This window comes from Malaclemys terrapin, chromosome 10, assembly GCF_027887155.1.
Source record: "Malaclemys terrapin pileata isolate rMalTer1 chromosome 10, rMalTer1.hap1, whole genome shotgun sequence".
Taxonomy (NCBI): domain Eukaryota; kingdom Metazoa; phylum Chordata; order Testudines; family Emydidae; genus Malaclemys; species Malaclemys terrapin.
This window is the reverse complement of record NC_071514.1, coordinates 36,704,757-36,722,065: the sequence shown is the minus strand read 5'-3', so window position 1 is coordinate 36,722,065 and position 17,309 is coordinate 36,704,757. Positions and strand designations below refer to the sequence as shown.

Sequence of the window (17,309 nt, the reverse complement as noted above, 5' to 3'; positions counted from 1 at the left end):
ATGATAGGTTTTTTTTAAATTAAGTTATCACATACTGCTTTTTCTAGAGAACCTTTGCCTCATTCACTGAATAGGGTAGACACACATTGGGGCAGAACTACAGTTGTACAGGCAATTTTAAATCGGAAATTTCCTAATGTTCAGGTGTTTGACTTTGCAACTAAATAACATTCTTTTAACATAGCTTTTTATGTAATATTAGCAAAATCTGATACATTAAATAATGCAAATGTTGACATAGCCTTAATAACACAGAATATCGGATTATATTATCTCTAAGTGAAGTGAAGTGTAGTTTAGTGTAGTATAGTTCCTCTGAAAAGTGCTTTAGAGCAACATCCTATGCACAATTCCATTGTATTGTATGAATTATTCACAGTTCAGTAAAAGCTCAGTTATAATCACCCATCAACATTAATAGGAAAAGGATGATATCCATTTTCTAATGGACTGTGTTTTAGTTTTTTTCCCTCCCTCCACTGTCAGCAGTCATGTCTCACGTGGTTACTTTAGAAATACAGTATCCTTGTTAGTAATCCTGTAATGAGGCACCCCTTTATTGAGTATGTATTGGCAGTGCAGCTAACGTGCCACGGTTGGCAGTAACTAGAGAATGGGGAATGTTTTGCAGAAATGGCTTATGACGAATTTGTTTAGCATTCCCTGTTATCACTTAGTTTTATGGAACAGTTTGTGTATGTCTGGATGTCACATGACAGTTCTTTCACATTCAGCTGCTACTCACTGCAGCCTCTGCTTCATTTTTCACATGACTGGGGACAGAGAGGGAATACACATGTTGGTCTTTTAACTTGTTCTTAATGTATTCCATCTGTATAGCTGTCTACTAACTCCAGTACCAACCATAGGAAGGGAGAGGATTTAATCTGTCTAATCAGTGACATTAAGATGTGAATTAATCTATGGTATTTGAATACATTTGGTTTTTATTTTTTATTGTAATAAGTAAATACAAAATGACCAGTGCTGTAGTACTTTTTTCTGTTTTGAATAATGCATTGTGTATTATAGTCAGGATTACAACAGTTCCCTAATGTCATCTCCTTAGCACTAATAGATACAGTCACAATTTTTTATATGTGATATTGTGCTTGATTTGGAGAACCAAAGATCCTCTATGGCATCTTGGGACTGCTTGGGCCAAAGAGTTAACCTGTAATGCCAGGCTACCTGCAGATCTGCAGATTCTTTTTGAGAAACGGGAATTCCTGGATAGTGTAGAGCTGGTGTTGTGCTCCACGCCAGTCCCTTCTGACCCACAGTGTGTAGAGGGCATTCCTAGGAGAAAAGGGACATGGCTAGGGAGTCTCTTTATCTTAGTAATCTCCAGCTGCCAGAATGGATGGACACTTGGATGTAACTTAGAGCAGTCCTTGCCAATCCAAGGATTGTGAGAATGTAAAGGTGACTCATGGTATCTTTACTCCCTCACCCCACCACCTTCAGTCCTGAGCTGAATGCAACTAAGCCAGGCACAGGTTTTTCCCCCTTCCCCCAGTCCACCTTCCTCCAAATGACGCATGTGCAGCCATGCTGTTAAACCAACAAACTTTACTCCTCTTTAGTAATGACCCCCCACTCCTCATTTCCTTTTCCCCATCCTCTCCATTAACATATTCACGTCATGTCACCTCTCACTTCTTTTTTCCCATTTGCAAGGGGTCAGAGATGCCTTCTGGTCCATGGCATGGGTTCATAAGTCTTGGGGTTCCAGTCCTTTTCTCAATAAATTACTGTTGACTGTCTTTTCATTGTATCCTTGGTCTTCTATGTCCTTTCTTGCTGTCCTCTTCATCCCATGCTTTCTTTGGTGGTTCTTCTCACAGCAAAGAAATGTGTGTGTGACTTTGCACTCTATATGATTTTATGAAAATATGCTAATGAGGGTGAATATAATGTAACTGGGATATGCTTCTTGCAAAAGGTCTCTTGCAAGGTATCATTACAAAGCTTATAATCTGAGTGTGGTCATCCTATTTGTATAAATGCATCACTCTTGTATCTGAAACTAGAAATATGAAATATAACTCTGAGGGCCTATTGTAACTATGCAAAGTGTGGGCCATTAATGGTGGTTTGGAATCTTGATGGCTCCCATCAACCAGGACAATTGACTGTGGATGGCTCTGTTTGCTTGCAGGCCTTCCTGTGAGTCAGGCTGGGAGGAATGAATGCTTGGAGTCTTACAGTGACATGTGATCATGTCATCTGAACTGGAATCCATCTTTAACCTGGTGCTTTTCCCTTTAGAAGGTGGGGTGGGAACCCAGAGAGGGACATAGGATTCCTGCCTTGTGCAAAGCTAGAGCAAGGTTCTGGAGTCCCAAGCTGGCACGGAAAACGGGTTAGACGTAGTCTCAGCACATCAGGTGGCAAGTCCCAAGGGGATTTCTGTGATCCAACCCATCACAGTGTGCTCTCCAGCCTATCACTGAGAGTGCCAAAAAGAACAGGAGTACTTGCGGCACCTTAGAGACTAACAAATTTATTTGAGCATAAGTTTTCGTGGGCTACAGCCCACTTCTTCGGATGCAAGTTCATTTCCCCCCTCATTTCTTCCATGCACACTTTGTGTACTCTCCACATGCCTGCCATTATCCTCAGTATATTATTTTCTACTACCTGTATCTTCTTTTCTTCCATCTCCATAAGAACCACTGGTTCCAAACCATAAAGCAGGCAAAGACAGACACACACAACATACACTTCTTCATTCAGTTTATTACTTAATAGCTGGTCCCACAGTACTCCTACCACCCTTTTCACTGCTGGGCATGCATATTGGACTCTTCTTTTCAGTTCTCCAAACCTCTTTTTGATGGCACTAAGTATACTTTTCAGCTACACAAATTCTTTGTTTTGATTCCGCTTTTCTCCTGAAACTTGAATCAGCAGAAACTTTCATAACTTCAGTTTACTTTCAAACAATGGTCCTCTAACACAGATGCCCACTCTGATACCATATTTACCAGTTCCTCTTGCTGTCAGCCAAAAGAGCCAGACTGTCAGCATATATTACTTTTCTCTGTCTCCACAGGCTTGGTTCTCCTCCTAGTTAATGTCATAACTAGGATGAAGAAGTAGAGACTGTACATTGCTAGTCTCCATCCCATCGTCGCCTCAAAACTCTCTGAAATTTCATGTATTGTTACTACCTTAGATCTTGACCCTCGATACAGCTCCTCTGTAAGCTCCACTTCTTGAAGTCCCCCTCCCATTCATCTCAATACTCAAAACACCACTCCCCTCGCACCAAGTCATATGCCTTCTCAAGATCTACATAGCAGTTATGCCCTCCATTATCTTTCTTTCAAACTTCTGTCTCACTGCAAATATTGAGTCTATACTACACCTTTCCTTCCTAAAGCCATGTTGTTCTTCTCCTATGCTTTTCTCCACCTTGCATCTCTGCCTTGCCTCCAAAACTCTTTCAAGGACTTTGAGAGTTTGATTTAATGGGGTGATGCCTTGATAGGATAATGCAAATTATCCAAATCCTTACTCTTCCATAAAGGCACAATCAACCCCATTCTCGAGTCATCTGGTATCCTTGCTTGATCCCAGCAAACACATGGAGCTACTGGAGTAAGGTGGCTTCATAGATTACCAACTGCCTTGATCATATCAACAGTTATTTTCACCAGGTGCTTTACCATTCTTCATCGTATTCAATGCTACTTCTACCTTTTCTATAGAGATCAATACCTTTTGAGCCCTAGGGGTCACACACTCCATGGTTTGAAAACCTCTGGTATGCAGTCTGGGGGGAGGAGGGGCATGGGCGGGCGAGCAGTGACACCAGGCGGCTCGGTCCAACCTGCCACTGCTCGGGGAGGGAGCGCCACCTCCGCCCCTGACTCACTCATTAAGTACACTAATTTTAAATACCGCTAACAATCCATAAATCCGGAAGTTAGACTTATACATATTATTTATAATGGTAAGCCCCCTTCCCTCCCAAATATTGAAGTCACACTACAACTATGCTTCCACCATTTTCATACGTTCTCTTCTCAAAATACAGTCAACATGTGCTTTACTTTTTCCTCTAGAGTCGGTCACCATGTGGGAATCTCTCTTCTTCCAACCATGTATTCACCACTGAAAACCCATTAAAGAAACACAACAACCCATTTCTCTCCTTCTGTACTACTTTTACCAAAGTCAGATTTATCCACCACTCCTTTAGCTGGGCTCCCTTCACCAATTTGGCAGCTTACATCACCACTAACGCTCTTAGGTCTTACGCTTTAATAGGCTTGTCAAACGATTTTAAAAATTGCAATTAATCGCAAGATTTAAAAAAGTAATTCAATTCAACTGTACACAACACGGCAGTTTATATCAAGTGATCCGCCCCTGTCATCCAGTTCTAGCTTCTGGCAGTCAGAGGTATAGGGAAACCCAGAGAATGGTATTATGTCCTTGACTATATTGGCAATCTTCCATGAACTTATCTAATTCTTTTTTGAACCAGTTATGCTTTTGACCTTTACAACATCCCTGGGCAACAAGTTCCACAGGTTGACTGTGCATAGTGTGAAGAAGTACTTCCTTATGTTTGTTTTAAACATGTTGCCTATTGAGTTCATTGGTTGTGACCCCTTGTTTGTATTTTATGTGAAGTGATAAACAACACTTGCTGTTCACTTTCTCCACACCATTCATGATTTTATAGACAGCTATCATATCCCCACTTACTCCTCTCTTTTGCAAGCTGAACAGTCCCAGTCTTTTTAATCTTTCCTTTTATGGAAGCTGTTCCATACCCATAATCCTTTTTTGTTGCCCTTTTCCAATTATAATGTATCTTTTTTGAGATGGGGTGAACAGAACTCCATGCAGTATTCAAGGTGTGGGCATACCATGGATTTATATAATGGGGAATATGATATTTTCTGTTTTATTATCTACCCCTTTCCTAATGGTTCCTAACATTCTATTAACTTTTTTGGCTGCTGCTGCACACTGAGCAGATATTTTCAGAGATTTATCCATGATGACTCCAAGATCTCTTTCTTGAGTGGTAAAAGCTAATTTAGGCTCCATCATTTTGGATGTATAGTTGTGATTATGTTTTCCAATTTGCATCATTTTGCATTTATCAACATTCAGTTTCAATTGCCATTTTGTCACAGTCATCCAGTATTGTGAGATCCCTTTGTAACTCTTCACTGTCTGTTTTGGACTTAAATATCTTGAGTAGTTTTGTATCATCTGTGAATTTTGCCACATCACTGTTTATCCCTTTTTCCAGTTCATTTATGAATATGTTGAACAGCTCTGGTCCCATTACAGATTCTTGGGGGATCCCGCTATTTACCTCTCTCCACTATGAAAACTGAACATTTATTCCTACCCTTTGTTTCCTATCTTTTAACCAGTTACTAATCCATGAGAGGACCTTCCCCTCTTATCCCATGACTGCTTACTTTGCTTAAGAGCCTTTGGTGAGGGACCTTGTCAAAAGCTTTTTCAAAGTCCAAGTATACTATCTCCACTGGATCACCCTTGTCCACATGTTTGTTGACCCCTTTAAAGAATTCAAATAGATTGGTGAGGCATGATTTCCTTTTACAAAAGCTGTGTTGACTCTTCCCCAAGAAATCGTGTTCATGTGTGCGTCTGATAATTCTGTTCTTTACTATATTTCAACCAGTTTGCCTGGTACTGAAGTCTAGATCTCGAACCTCTTCCTTGGATAAAACAAGCATTTCTCTGACTCTTAGACCAGATGCTGGGTGGTAGTTCCTTATGTTTTAACTGTGATCACCTTAGCAGGTCTGACTTGGGCTCAGACCCTGCAGTTCTGTTCTCTCTGAGGCAATGATAGTGGTAATTAGTGACCCAGCAGCTTTCTCAAATGCTTTCACTTGTTTAGAACAAAAGCACATCAGAGAAAGCGTATCTTAAAAACAATAATACATACTACACACATCTAGTTCTTTGAGAGAGAGAGATGTCCCTGTGGGTGCTCCACTCCAAGTGTTGGTGCGTCCCTGCGCCTTCGCTCTGAGATTTTTACAGCAGTACTTGTACTGGCCGCACACGCGCAGAGCCCGCCTCCCCGCTCTGAGTGTACCTTAATAGTACATGTGCGCAACCAATCTCCTCAGTTCCTTCTCTACCGTTCCCGGCTTGAGACGGAGCTCAGTAGACTCGTTAGACACTTTCTCTCCCTTTGTTCAGTTACCTTCCTAGTTAGTTAATTTGTTACCAGTAGTATTTAGTTACAACTTTTCTATCTTTTTTTCTCTCTTAATGAATTAATAAATAATTTTTTCTTCGTTCCTGTCAGCGGCTGCCACTTCCGACACTCCTGCCTCCCCAGGCTTTAAGCGCTGCTCTATCTGCAGTGATGCCATCCCTCTGTCAGATTACCATTCAAAATGCATAAAATGTTTGGGGGAGTCCCACATTCCCCAAAAATGTGCCCACTGCAGCAAGCTTAAATCTAGGGCACGGGAGGACAGGAAGCTGAGACTAAAACTGCTCCTCCTTCAAAAATCCTTAGGGTCAGCTTCAGACCCGGGCGCCGACTCCGGTTCCACTGCACCCCACAGCCCCCCCTGCCTCAAAGAAGGACAAAAAAACTTCAAAAAAATGGCACCTTCTCTGACCTGCAAAGGGAACTTTGTGGGAGAAGACTTCCCTGGGCAGGTCTACAGTCTCTCTCCCGGTGCTTCCCCAGCTGAGCACTTTTGACGTGCTGGGCTCCTCCGGTGCCGTGCAAAACCCACCTGCGGCTGTGGTGGTACCACGAAGCTCCAGTGCCAAGGCTTCCGGCTTCCAGTTACCTGCCTCTCAAATGGCACCATTCGGCACCGCGACGGAAGCAGTGCCGACACATGCTGACATACCTGACCCCCTCTGCAGGCTGTTATTGCTTTCCCGGCACCGGCACCCGCTGAGCTGGCTGGCAGTGAAACAATGCTCAGAACACCGGTGCAGAGGAACTTTTCTTCACAGCAGATTCCTCTTGAACAGCCCTCACCTCACAGAAGAGCTCCAGCACTGCAATTTACACAGTCAAGGGACCTGCTGATTTCACCTATCCTGCAGTCACCCCTATTTAATGCCTACTTCTTTCCAAATGCTCAGTCAGGGTCCGGACAGCCTTCCTCCAGTGATGAGGAAGCTGGACTGCAGGGGGAATTTTCACCATATCAAATCTCACATCCTCAGACCCCAGTCAATAGAGGTCATAGAAAAATTATCTCATCCTACTCTCAGGATCCTGCCCTGTGGTGTGTAAACCCCTGAATGGCACCACCTATGCCCTTCCCACCACAGTGGCAATATTGGGCCCCATGGGCATCTTATCCTCGAGACCACACTCGTTATGCCACCACAGCCAGGCGTGACACCTGCCCGGCACCGCCAGCTGATGAATCTGCCACTGACGTAAGGTACCAGGCAGTACCATCACAACTTCAGGATCAGTCACGATCTGCCTCAAACCCAGTAGACCCAGATGCTGCGCCTGATGAAGCCTTACTTCCTCCTCCCCCGACATCTTCGGATGACTTCTCAAAATTTCAAGACCTTTTCAAAAGAGTTGCCCGTGAGTTAAGAATTAACTTGGAGGAGGTTCCTGAACAGCAGCATGAGTTAATGGACATCCTGCAGCCCTCTTCTTCTAGGATTGCATTACCAATCAATACAGCCCTTTTGGAACCTGATAAAGTCAGGCAAAATGACCACTAAAATTACAACAAATTCATGGACTTTATTGATGACATTCCAGAAGAAAAGAAACAACAATTCATGGGTCTAGTTTCCGAGGGACAAATCATCTCGTACCGCTCTTCAAGCAGCCCTCGATGCAGCCAACACAGCAGCAAGATCCACTGCTACAGCAGTGATTATGCGCTGAGGTTCACGGATCTCCTCTTCTTCCTTTCCTCGAGAGGTCCAGAATATCATGGAAGATCTTTCCTTCGACGGCAACAAACTCATTGCCTCCATGATGAATGACGTACTTCATTCAATGAAGGACTCAAGGGCAACTTTCCGGTCCCTAGGAATTCAAACCCCTACAACCAGATGGTGACAATATAGATATCAACCTTACCAGTGTTCCTACTTCAGCGCTTACACCGCATGTCCCTATTTTTGAACACCGCCTACGACCATTCTCCCATGAATGGCAGAACATTACCACTGACAAGGTTATAGAGGTTGTCACAATTGGCTATTCTATCTCTTTCCTATCCTTGCCTCCTACCCACCCACCCTCCCCGTCCCTCTTATGGGACTCTCTCATGAGCAACTACTCCTCCAAGAAGTACATCATCTCCTTCTATTGGGAGCAGTGGAACTCGTGCCCGAACGACACAGAGGGGAGGGATTTTATTCCCATTGTTTCTTAACCGAAAAGAAAACCGGGGGATGGGGACCTATCCTTGACCTCAGGCTGCTCAACAAATATATCAAAAAGCAAAAGTTCAAAATGGTTACTCTCACCACCATAATCCCAGCAGGAGCAGGGTGATTGGTTTTCAGCCCTTGACCTACAGGATTCCTATTTTCAAGTGATTATACATTTGGCCTACAGACGTTCCCTTCGTTTTACCCTTGGTGTGACACATTTTCAATACAAGGTCCTACTCTTCAGCCTATCCACTGCCCCCCGTGTTTTTTCCAAGCTCCTAAGCATAGTCATTGCCTACCTCAGGAAACAAGGGGTCATAATATTTCCTTACCTTGACAATTGTCTATTCAAAGCTTCAACATTCAACGAAGCACTTTGATTCATGCAGCTCACCATCGCTTGCTTCCTATCCCTCGGCCTACAAATAAGCAAAAACAAACCACATTATCTCCTACCCAGCATCTGGAGTTCATAGGAGCACACCTCGATTCCTGGATGGGAATAGCATCTTTCCTGTCCGACCGCATCAACACCATAAAACTATTGGCCATGAAACTTCGCAACAGTCCTCAGGTCACAGCTCGAGACTGTCTACAACTATTAGGTCACATGGCCTCATGCACTTTCATGGTCAAAAATGCACAACTATACATGAGGTGCTTCCAAGCTTGGTTGGCCACAGTTTACAGACCGAATGTACACACTCTAAACAAGCCTCTATCCATACCTTTCAGAGTCAAAGACTCTCTCCTATGGTGGACAGTTCCCTCCAACCTCTGCTCAGGAGTCCCCTTTCTACATCCCTCATAGGGTGAGGGGCACACATGTCCCACCACACAGCCCAGGGGCTATGGTCTTCACCCGAAACCTCCCTACACATAAATGTCCTAGAACTTCGAGCCATACACAACACCTACAGTCATTTCCTCCCATTAATCCAGAACCAACATGTACGGATAATGACAGACAACATCGCCTGCATGTTCTGTGTAAACAGGCAGGGAGGAGCTCGCTTTCACTTACTTTGCACAGAAGCTATAAAGCTCTGGAATTGGTGCCTTGCAAACAACATTCAGATATCAGCCGCCTATCTTCCCGGAGCTATGAATACCACTTTGGACGAATTAAGCAGACGCTTTCCCTGGGATCATGAATGGGAGATAAACGAGACTACCATCCACAACATATTCCACGTTTGGGGCTGCCCAACCATAGACCTTTTCGCAACTGCGAAAAACACAAAATGCCCCGAATTTTGCTCCAGAGCGGGACTGGGCCAACATTTCCTGGGAGTTGCATTCATGATCCGATGGCACCAGGACTTACTATATACATTTCCTCCGATACCGGTTCTGACATAGATACGGACAGATCATGCCACGGTAATTCTGATTGCCCCATCGTGGCCCAGACAACTGTGGTTTCCGTTCCTCACCAGAATGTCAATCCGCCCATCAATTTTGTTGCCCCTAACTCCAAACAGCAACACGGCCGAGTTCTTCACCCCAATCTGTCCATGCTTCACCTCAAAGCTTGGTTCCTACATCGTTCTCCCTCAAGCCGGCATCAGAACCCACTCCAATAGATCTGTGGCTACCTCCGTGGCTTTTCTATGCAAAGTTCTCTTGGCTGACATCTGTAAAGCAGCCACTTGGTCTTCTGAACACATATTTGTTAAACGCTATGCCCTTACTCAAGGCCCTCTCTCTGATACACGAGTAGGCAGAGCGGTATTATCTACTGCATTCCTACCAAATCCTAAGTCCCTACCTCCTTGAGATACACTGCTTTTCAGTCACCTGGAGTGGAGCACTCACAGGGACATCTCTTGAAGAAGAAGGGCAGGTTATTCAGCCTGTACAGTAACTGACTTTCTTTGAGATGAGTGTCCCTGTGGGTGCTCCACTACCCACCCTCCTCCCCTCTATTTCGGAGTTGATGTAGTCTCCGTTGTAGAAGAGGAACTGAGGAATCCGGTCGCGCACGTGTACTATTAATGTACACTCAGAGTGGGGGGACAGGCTCTGCACATGCACGACCGATATGAGTACTGCTGTAAAAATCTCCGAGCAAAGGTGCAGAGACACACCAACACATGGAGTGGAGCACCCACAGGGACACTCATCTCAAAGAACGTCAGTTATTGCACAGGGTGAGTAACCTCCTCTTCCCTAAGGCTTTCCATTCCCTAGACCTGGGAGGCCCAATACCTTCAAACTCCTTCACAGTCTCCACCCCTCTCTCTTTTTGCCAGCCTGTCCACCTAGACAGCAGCTGAGAAGTGAACCTCCCCTTCACACTTACAGAATAGCTTTTTAACTCAGTTTTCTTTTGATCTCTAGTCCTGGCCTGCAAAATAATGCTTACAACCTGTTGAGATAAAGTACAGGATCTCTGACGCACGTAGCTGTCTCCCATTGTCTTTCAAGTATGTACCTAGGTATTCTCATCTTGGAAGCCATTCTGTTGCCTTCCTGTGATAGCCCCATTGATTCAAACATTATGGGCAACCAAATTAACATTCTGCTAATTCCAATACAAAATAAGTTTCCCTCAATGACCTGGCCACATAGCTTTCATACCATTATTGCATATAAATATGATTAATATTTATAAATGATTTTATTCATGTATTAGGATTAATATGATGCAATTCCTACAGTATTCATAATCTTATTACATATCTGCTCAATTTCTGTCACACTAGCCTTGCACATTGAAATTATTGAGTTGGGACTTTTGTAGGATGCTTGAGATATTTGTGAACTGATCCATGGCCTCAAATATCTCAAAATACTTAGGGACCTGCCAACTGACTGGATATATTTTTGTATCCATGGAGTTTCAGAGCCCCAAATTACTGGAGTACATAGGTTAGTAGTTTAAGTAAAGGTGACCTAATTGAACCCCATTGAGCAATGCCAGTGACCTCTGAAAAGGAGTGCCCCATTCTGATTCGCTACGAGACACCTGAGAAGAAACTCCAAAGGGAAGGAACCACTATCTTCAAAAATTAAAGGAAAGAGGAAGCCACTGCAGGTTGGCTTTTACTTCTGAATTGTGCAACTTGCTTGCCTGCAGTGGCTGCTTCCATGGCTGCTGGTCTCTTTCCATGCAATGCCATCATGCCTGACAGAGACCTGTGCTTCCTCCACCCTCCTAGGTAGCCACTGAAGGATAGGATAGGAGTCTAGCAACATGCAATATCTAAGAGTCAACATCTACGAGCAAGTAACCTCTAGCTAACTAGCCAGTCTGTCAATATTAAACACACGAACCAATCACACCATCAGCTAATCTTTTCAACCATGTACCAGCTTCCTGAAGGTGAATGAAATCACAAGTCTTGACAGCCATCATGCATAAGTGTCATTTTTTTGTTTGTTTTCTTTTCCACTTTTTATTAGTTGAGGGACACCTTTAATTTAGCAATTGTTTTTAACACCAGCAGATGGCTGGTAGTGAGGAAGTGTGTCTAGAATCCACTGAATCTGAGAACAGTGCCTATTTAATATTTATTAGGGCTGTCAAGCAACTAAAAAAATTGTGATTAATCGCACAATTAAACAATAGAATACCATTTATTTAAATATTTTTGATGTTTTCTACATTTTCAAATATATTGATTTCAATTACAACACAGAATACAAAGTGTACAGTGCTCACTTTATATTTATTTTTATTACAAATATTTGCACTGTAAAAAAAAAGAAATAGTATTTTTCAATTCACCTAATACAAGTACTGTAGTGCAATCTCTTTATCATGAAAGTTGAACTTACAAATGTAGAATTATGTACAAAAACAAACTCCATTCAAAAATAAAACAATGTAAAACTTTAGCACCTATAAGTCCACTCAGTCCTACTTCAGCCAATCGCTCAGACAAACAAGTTTGCTTACAATTTGCAGGAGACAATGCTGCCTGCTTCTTGTTTACAATGTCACCTGAAAGTGAGAACAGGTGTTTGCAAGGCATTGTTGTAGCCGATGTCACAAGATGTTTACATGCCAGATGCACTAAACATTCATATGTCCCTTGATGCTTCAACCACCATTCCAGAGGACATGCGTCCATGCTGATGATGGGTTCTGCTCGATAACGATCCAAAGCAGAGTGGACCAAAGCATGTTCATTTTCATCACCACCATTTTTCATCACCAGCAGAAGGTTGATTTTCTTTTTTGATAGTTCGGGTTCTGTAGTTTTCGCATCTGAGTGTTGCTCTTTTAAGACTTCTGAAAGCATGCTCCACACCTCGTCCCTCTCAGATTTTGGACGGCACTTCATATTCTTAAACCTTGGTTCGAGTGCTGTAGCTATTTTTAGAAATCTCACATTGGTACCATCTTTGCATTTTGTCAAATCTGCTATAATTTGGACAGCCTATCTTAATTGACATCAGAACTGTAGTTTCAACATTAACTTCAACCATGGAGTGATTTGACACTCTCTGCATCAATATTTGGCTGGAATATAAATAGTCACTGGCACTGAAATTGATAATACCCTATTACTTTGGGGGCTGATAGCAATACAAGACTGTTGCCTTCCCAAGTTACTACATGAAGCTTACTTTATTACAGCATTCTGGACCTGAAGAGTCTTGGGGGTAGAGGAAAGGAGGCAACTCTGTGGCCCACCTGGTGGTGGCCCATAAAACGGACTTACCCTTCCATAACTTGCACATGAATAGGAACACTGTTGGTTTTTGAAGAAAATTCTACTTTCATATTGATCATTTCTTTCATTAATCTCAATGCATGTCCCAGAACCTTTTAAAAAGATTTTTAAAACCATTTTATATCTTAGGGGATTTAGATACACAATTCCCATTAATTTTAATTGCCCCAGAAGAGGGCCTAGAAGAAAAGCGAGGCCCTGGGAGAAACTGCTGGAGTCTCCAGGGAGGGGAGGTAGCGGGAAACCTGTCAGGCCCAAGAGGAGCAGGAGCTTGGTTGGTTGGATGTTTGGTTGTTTAAACTGGACTTTTGTTACCCCAGAAAGAGATTGAACTTTAATTATGACCTGGCTGGAGGGTCAAGTCACCTAGAAGTCAACCACTGCAGAACCCAGTTGGCTGATAATATAGGTCTCTCAAAATGAAGTCCTGAAAGGAGGGGGGCATTCTGGTGGCAAGAGTCCCTTATTACATACAACCAGTCATTTATGGACATTTATCTACTTTACAAAGCTCCAATACAATTTGACATAATATGTAGTGTTGCTCAAAGAAAGAGATCTCTGAGTATAGTTTTAGAAGATGCTGCAAGTTGGGATTAGGTTGCATTGGCAGAGCACTCTGTGGAAAGTGTTCATAGTTCCTCCCAGCTTTAATTTAAAATATCATTCTTAATCTAAATTTAGTATATTAAAAAATGCCAATATGACTAATTTGGAAACTGTTGTCTCTGAGCCAGGAGGTTGTGGGTTCAAGACCCAACACCAGGAATTGTTTGTGTTTGAGGTACTGTTATTCAAAAAAGGCATTCAGACAAGCTCCTTATCTAGCTTCCTGTGGTGCTTGTCCAAGTGGAGGTTAGTTAAGACTCATGGCATTTTCTGAAAGTAGAAGATAATTCCTGGCTGCATTTACAATAGCAAAATTCAGATACATAATTAACCACTAGTGGTAATCAAGAGTGAAGGCTGAAGTATAGAGAGTATATAAGTGTTTTTACGATCACCATCTCCTGTGAGCAGTAAAAATGCAAATAGCAATAAAAAAACTTTGTAACATGTCTAAAGAAGAGTTTCCACTAATGCTATAAATGGTGAAGGTGCACTTACAGTGCAATATATCAATCCAACTAGCACAGACCAGGCCAATGTTCACTATTTTAATACAACAAATTCTATCACTCCAGCCTGTACTTACACAAATGACAGATCATCTGGATGGACTGGAATTTGTATCTAAGGTTCCTTAAAATGTTCAATTTTTTTAAAGTCTGTTGCTTTCAAAGATGAGCTGTAGCCAATTAGCAGGGAAGGAAAAAGCCCCAGTAATCAATGATTTAATCAGCTATATTGATTTATCTCTCAGGTACTTAAAAGTAGCATTCCATGTTGGACCTTCTTTTCTCCTTGAAAAAAAGGCTGAGTGTCTATTAGAGTTGAGTGGGAGGAAGGAAGAAATACTGTTTGTTTATTTAAGCAGTATTTTTTTTTCCATAAAAATCTTGCTAATTCAGTTTTTGTGGTAACCAATTTATTTTTATTTTTTATTAGCACATACAGGAGAGTGATAACCTGTGGAGGGACAAGTAAAGCTTCAAAGATTAATTTAAAATGTTTTGGTCTGGAGGAAAAATGAAAGGAGATAGGTATAGGGTTGCCAGGCATCCAGTTTTTGACCTGAACGCTTGGTCAAAAAGGGACCTGGCGGCTACGGTCAACACTGCTAACCAAGCCACTTAAAAGTCTGGTTGGCAGAGCAGCGGGGCTAAGGCAGGCTCCCTGCCTGCCCTGGCTCCATGTGGCTCCCAGAAAGGGCTGGTATGTCCAGTTCCTAGGCATGGGCAGCCCCAGGGCTCCACGCAGTGCACCAAAGCACCTGCTCCACAGCTCCCATTGGTTGGGAGCCACGACCAATGGGAGCTGCGGGATGGTGCCTGCGGGCGTGGGCAGTGCGCAGAGCCCCCTGTGCCTAGGAGCCGGATGTGTCACCGGCTTCCAGGAGCTGCCTGAGGTAAGCGCTGCCTGGCTGGAGCCTGCACCCTGAACCTCCTCCCATACCCCAACCTCCTGCCCCAGGTTGAAACCCCCTCCCACACCCAAACTCCCTCCCAGAGCCCGCACCCCCTCCCGCACCTGAACCCCTCGGCCCCAGATCTGAGCGCCCTCCCACACCCTAACTCCCTCCTGGAGCCCACACCCCCAGCTGGAGCCCACACCCCCTCCCGCACCTGATCCCCTCAGCCCCAGATCTGAGCCCTCTCCCACACCCTAACTCCCTCCCAGAGCCTGCACCCCAGAACCCTCCCCCACCAGCTCAAGTCCACACCCCCTCCCACATCTCAACTCCTTGGCCCAGCCCAGACCCCACTCCTTCACCCTGAATCCCTTACCCTGGAGCCCACATCCCAATCCCTGCTCCAGCCCAGTGAAAGTGAGTGAGGGTGGGAAAGAGCGAGCGACTGAGAGGAGGGGGATGGAGTGAGTGGGGGGGGCTCAGAAAAGGGGAGGGGCAGGGCAAGTGTGTTCGGTTTTGTGTAATTAGAAAGTTGGCAACCCTAAGTAGGTATCATCATGAGCCTAGAGGTTGCGGAGAGTGTCATGAGGGCAAAAAGAAGAGGAGACGAATTAATAGCAGTATGGTTAATGACAGAGAATAGGGTTATGTGTGTGATGTCAGCAAAATGCTCCCAACAAGGTAAACCTCTGGAAAAGAAGGAAAGCTTTAGAAATGAGCTGGCAGAGTTGGTGGTTATAGTTAGAGTAGGGCTGTCAATTAATCGTAGTTTTAATTGCATGATTAAACAATAATAAAATACCAACTTAAATGTATTCTATTTTTGAATGTTTTCCTACATTTTTAAATATATTGATTTTAATCACAACACAGAATACAAAATGTACAGTGCTCATTTTATATTCTTTTTTATTACAAATATTTGCATTGTAAAGAAGTGAAAAATAATAGTTTTTATATTAACCTCATAAAATTACTGTAGCGCGATCTCTTTATTGTGAAAGTGCAACTTACAAATGTAGAATTTTTTTTTACATAACTGCACTCAAAAATAAAACAATGTAAAACTTTAGAGCCTGCAAGTTGAAGCATGAAGGGGCATAAAAATATTTAGCATATCTGGCACATAAATACCTTGCAACGCCGGCTACAACAGTGCCATGCGAATGTCTGGTCTCACTTTCTGGTGTCATAAATAAGAAACGGGCAGCATTATCTCCCCTAAATGTAAACAAACTTGTTTGTCTTAGCGATTGGCTGAATAAGAAGTAGGACTGAGTGGACTTGTATGAGGTGAACTGAAAAATACTATTTCTTTTATGTAACTTTTTTACAGTGCAAGTATTTGTAATAAAAAATAATATAAAGTGAGCACTATATACTTTATATTCTCTGTTGTAATTGAAATAAATATATTTGAAAAAATAGAAAAACATCCAAAATATTTATAATAAACTTAAATTGGTATTCTATTATTGTTTAACAGTGCTGTTAAAGCTGTGATTTTAGTTGCTATAAGTGCTGGAAGACAGAATACTGGGCTAGGTGAACCATTGGTTTGACCCAGTATTGCCATTCTTATGTTCAAAGGGGTGTGCCCAGAGAGACCAGAAGGGATATGAGGTGCAGTTAGATAACTAGGAGACCTGACAGAAAGTTGGAACTAGAAATGATAGGAAATCACCAGTAATAGAGGGACAGTTACTGTTCTACAGACAAATTCTTGTAACTTCCTCTTTAATATTTTGATACTCAGCAGCTCAACTTTAAACAGCAGTTTTTTGATGCACAAAATCTGGATGAAAGGTTGGACTTTCCTTCTGAAATCACAATTTTGGGGTTCAATTTTCATGTTTCAATTCCCATTTCATATTTTCCGCACACTATCCAATTCTGTAACCATTACTTTCATTTAGCAGTGTCCCATTGGCTGCTCAACTACAACAGGACTTCATCAGAACCTTGGCTTTCATTTAAAACCAAGTAATTTTCTAGACCTTGTGGTTGTGGAGGGAAGCTTGAAAATATGAGCCAAGAGCACCCTAAAAGGTCAAAAGACAGAAGACAAATCTGACCCCCCCCCCCCCCCCACACACACACACTTTTTTTTTCAATCTCATGATTTTAAGTCAAACTCGTGATTTTTGGGGTGGGGCTGAGCGTCGTGTTTTTGTTGTTTTGTTTTTTAACATGTAGGGTTTGCAAGACTGTTATTTTCA

At 42.8% G+C, this 17,309-nt stretch overlaps 1 protein-coding gene across 5 annotated transcripts in view; it reads left to right on the top strand.

Moving 5' to 3' along the window:
* PEAK1 (pseudopodium enriched atypical kinase 1) overlaps positions 1 to 17,309 on the top strand; it is a 216,450-nt gene that overhangs the window by 92,790 nt on the left and 106,351 nt on the right. The window lies entirely within an intron of this gene.